Here is a 4,177-nt window from a genome sequence, read left to right as displayed (position 1 = left end):
CTATCGCGGCTGTCATGATTTTCACCACACAGACGGCATCTAAGAACTGATCGGCACCCTCTCCATATCGCCAACATTTCAAAAACTTCAGGGGTTTGGGGGAAATTGGCTCTACCTTATAGATCAGTGGCCATGCCTTAATTTTGGAAGGTCGGACTGTTCTTAAAAAGGTCACTATCACCGATTCCGTTGGTGATTTTATGTTGTCAATTGTACGGATGCACCTGTACACTGAAATTACACCCGCCACCAAAAACAAATCGAGCACGTCTGCAGGTGTCAGGCTTGTGTCTACACCGCGGACTAATCCTTTCGAGCATGCGAGGTGTGCCGGAATAAATGGGCTTACCGGATGCGCTGCGAATTCGGAACATTGCAGGAGATCACGAATGCATTCCTATCTGCGGAACAGCAGAGGATGCCTCCGCGACCAAACTGACGGACCTCAGTGATCTCCTGGGGATGCGAAGTGGTTTTTGAAAGCTCCACTTGAATCGCCTTTGGGTTCTTCATCGGAATACTGCCCCCATCTGTAGGTACCATCTGTAGGCCAGGTCCTTTTGTTCCGGAAGGTCCGGGCGGCCTTCGGTCGGGCCAGCAAGGCCGAGACTACCATTGCCTCTATGTGTTGCCGCTTTTGATAACAACTCTATATTCATATTATCTTACTATGCGATACGGATTCTATTTGTATCCAAGATAATAAACTTAAATTTGCAATACGGAACAAAGCTTGAAGCTTGCTTCGACTCCACCGCGGGTTGCCCCAGTATTTCACGATCTCCGGGATTGGCCCACTCGCCCCAGCGGGCGTGAGTACAACACTATTCTTAATAAAAACAATGTGTCCGGATTCACCAGGGATATTAGGGTAAACCGCGAGGGTGCGGCGACTCTCCGAAGCCTTGGTGTCACGCTGCCCCAATGTACGCGGTATTCGCTGCCTTTCGCCCGCGTGCGGAAGTGCCCTATGTGTGTTCACACTTCCAATTGCTTTGTGAAAGTAAATCTTTGTGTCGAAAATTTATATTGGGCAGCACCTTCTTTGTGTTTACTCATACATTCTCCAAGTTTTTTTCACATCCCATTTATGAAAGGTAATGAGTAGTTTATTTTTACTGTTTCAAAGGAAATTTAAAATTGTGTATGTGAAAAAACAGCCTTGTTTAGCCATTTCAACTATTGCAGTTCGCGCATTTCAGAAAAAAAGAAACAGCTTCTATTGCGTGTTGGTGTTTCTGTTCACAGTTGCAGTGACAAGCGAAGGCATTTTTATTTCACGTCTTCACTAGAAGTCTTACCCTGAAGGCGTGTTCTCTCACGACATTTTCAAATGTACACTCTTCCCCATCACAAAATAAATTAGCGAAGAATAGCAGAGGACGCACCACGCAGGAACCTGCAGTGCGGCGGTTTCACAAAGCCCCGACGTGCAGGCGTCTCTGTGCTCTTCTTGTGTGCAACGACCTGGGTCCCAGCTTCCGCCAGCGGTATCTGTTTTTCGTTGCCATGCGGTTACCTACCTCGCTGGTGCTCTCGGCCATCGCCTTGTTCTTCACGCATTACACGTCTGGACATCATCTCGAGCATACCAACACATCCGTCGTCGGATCTCGCTCATTACAACTGCTATGATGTCTATTAAAACAGAGGAGTCGCAACAAGGTCACGTCGGAAAATGAGCGCCCGGCAAGTCTTGCAAAGGCGGCACAGGCTCTCGCGCAATCAGAGCACGGGGTTTTTCGTTCTCTTTAAAAGGCGCATACGCGTTATTGCGAATGCTCCACTACGATGCCCCCGGGATGAAGAGTAGCCATCCTGGCGACTCAGAGAGTAGGCACAATGAGGGGGCCGTAGTAGGTTTTGAGACGGTCGACGTGTACGGTCTTGTGTCCTCGACGGCGCAAATCTGGAGATTGTGTTAGGGGCTTGATGATGGAAATCGCCGGTGAGTTTTCGTCAGTTACATGTTATGGACCATGGTACCAGGCCAGAAGCTTAGAAGAAAGGCCAAGAACGTGCAGAGGCGCCCAAAGCCACACAAGGGAGCCAGTACCGAATGTAGGTGCTATGTGATGAACGTCGTCATGTTGAGTTTTTTTTAGACCCCGAGCCTCACTTGTCATAGACCGAGCCAACTAACGACAGTCTTCAGCGTATCTGGCGACTTACGAAAGCGGGGAGCACTCCGATGCCTCAGGGTGGTACGGCAGTATGGTGTAGTGGGTCGGTAGGTTCGCGGCCGTACAACAGAAAGAACGGAGGGAAGTTGGTAGTCGCTTGCTTCGTGGTGTTGTATGCGAAGCCAACAAAAGTTAATACAGCGTCCTAGTTAGTGTGGTTGGAGGAGGTGTACATCCTCAGCATGTCGCCAAGTGTGCGGTTGAACCGTTCAGTGAGACCATTCGTATTGGATGGTATGCAGTAGATTTCTGGTGATTGATGTTGCATTCAGCGAGAATAGCTTGGATGACCTTCGACAGTAACACTCGAACCCTATCACTGAGTAATTCCAGTTAAATTCCTTGCAGAGTGAAGCTGCGCAAAATGAAGCTGCGCAGAATGAAGAGTGCAACTTCGTGGGCGGTCGCTGCCGGTAGAGCTGCAGTCTCCGCGTAGCGTGTCAGATGATCGACGCCGACAATATTCTTCCGGTTTCCATAGCGACTATATGGGAGGGGGCCATAGAGGTCGACACCCACGCGGTCGAATGGGCGAGCCGGGCATGCGAGCGGCGTTAACTTGCCAGTGAGATGCCGCGGAGGTGCCTTGTTCTGTTGGAAAGTGGTGCAAGACTGAACGTATTTCTGCACAAAGCGATACATTCCTCGCCAGTAATATCGTTGGCGCAGCCTTTCGTAGGTTTTCAGGACACCTGCCTGAGCACTTTGTTTGTCTAGACGCATGGAAACTCATGCAGATGTCAGAGTTGGGACAGCAAGGAGCCACTTCCGACCACCAGGCATTCAGTTGCGGTGGTACATAATGTTGTCTCACACGGAAAAGTGGGCTGTTTTATCGGCGTAGCACTTTCGTGGAAGGGACAGCAGACGGATCGGTAAGGTAATCGAGTAACAGTGCAAGGTATGGTTTTTGCGCTGCTCCGAAAGCATGTCAGTGGTGTCTATTGGTGACAAGGATGTAAAAAGGGGCGTCAGTGAAGCCACATCTGGTGTTAATGGCGATCGTTAAAGTGCATCGGAATCCGCATGCTTGCGACCCGAACGATATATGACACGGATGTCGTATTCTTGCAATCCAAGTGCCCAACGCCCCAGGCGTCCGGACGGGTCTTTCAAGGTGGACAGCCGACATAGAGCGTGGTGGTCTCTGACCACGTCGAAAGGACGGCCGTAAAGGTACGGGCGAAAGTTTGTCAACGCCCAGATTGTGGCCAAACACTCCTTCCCTGTCATTCAGTAATTCAATTCAGCCTTCTTGAGAGCGCATCTTGCATAGGCGACTACGTATTCGGCTTGGGTGCATTTCCGTTGTGCCAAAACTGCACCAAGACCGTTGCCACTTGCATCGGTGTGAATTTCTGTGGCAGCAGCGGGGTCGTAGTGACGAAGGACAGGTGGTGAGGTCAGCAGGTGGCAGAGCTGGTGAAATGCGTCGTCATATACAGGTGACCATGCAGATATAACTTTGCTGTTGGAGAGCAGACTATTGAGAGGTGCGATGATGGACATGAAATTGCGCACGAAGCGACGAAAGTAGGAGCAGAGACCGACGAAACTTCTTAGGGCGTTCAGTGTTGTGGGCAATGGGAAGTGAGCGACAACTCTTAGCTTATAGGGATACGGAAGAACACCGTCTTTTCTGATCAAATGTCCCAAGATGGTTAGTTTTCGTGCTGCGAAGTGGCACTTCTTGGAGTTACGTTGTAGGCTTGCAGAATTTAGACACGTCAGAGTTTTGTGGAGGTGAACAAGATGCATTGGGAAATCAAATGAAAACACTACAATGTCGTCCAGGTAACACAAGCAAGTTTTCTACCTATGGGCACGCAAGATGGTATCGATCATGCGCTCAATTGTGGCAGGTGCATTGCAGAGCCCAAATGGCATGACTTTGAACTCATATAGCCCATCCAGCGTTACAAAGGCTGTTTTAGGGCGATCGAATTCAGCCATTGGCACCTGCCATTACCCAGAACGCAGATCCAAGGATGTAA

General features: G+C 49.7%; 1 non-coding gene across 1 annotated transcript; it reads left to right on the top strand.

Annotated features, from left to right (window-relative positions):
• Nucleotides 1-619: 619 nt before the first annotated feature.
• Nucleotides 620-803, top strand: LOC119182054 (U2 spliceosomal RNA). Its single transcript, XR_005111242.2, has one exon. It is a non-coding gene; the product is annotated as a U2 spliceosomal RNA (small nuclear RNA).
• Nucleotides 804-4,177: the final 3,374 nt, after the last annotated feature.

Source organism: Rhipicephalus microplus, chromosome 6 (genome assembly GCF_043290135.1).
Source record: "Rhipicephalus microplus isolate Deutch F79 chromosome 6, USDA_Rmic, whole genome shotgun sequence".
NCBI classification, from domain to species: domain Eukaryota; kingdom Metazoa; phylum Arthropoda; class Arachnida; order Ixodida; family Ixodidae; genus Rhipicephalus; species Rhipicephalus microplus.
The sequence above is the reverse complement of the archived record's forward strand: the minus strand, read 5'-3'. Positions and strand labels throughout refer to the sequence as shown.